The following is a 228-nucleotide window of genomic DNA, read 5'->3' on the forward strand; positions in this document are numbered from 1 at the left end:
CGCGGGCCTCTCACTGTTGTGGCCTCTCCCGTTGTGGAGCACAGGCTGCGGACACGCAGGCTCAGCAGCCACGATGCTTTCGCTTTGTAAGGAACTTCCATAGTGTACTCCACTGTGGCCCTTACCAACATACATTTCCCAAAACAGCTTAGGAGGGTTGCCTTTTCTCCATGCCCTCTCCTGCATATTTTGTATGTAGATTTTTTTTTTTTTTTTTTTTTTTTTCGG

Source organism: Neophocaena asiaeorientalis, unplaced genomic scaffold (genome assembly GCF_003031525.2).
Source record: "Neophocaena asiaeorientalis asiaeorientalis breed wild unplaced genomic scaffold, Neophocaena_asiaeorientalis_V1.1 scaffold130, whole genome shotgun sequence".
In the NCBI taxonomy this organism is placed as follows: domain Eukaryota; kingdom Metazoa; phylum Chordata; class Mammalia; order Artiodactyla; family Phocoenidae; genus Neophocaena; species Neophocaena asiaeorientalis.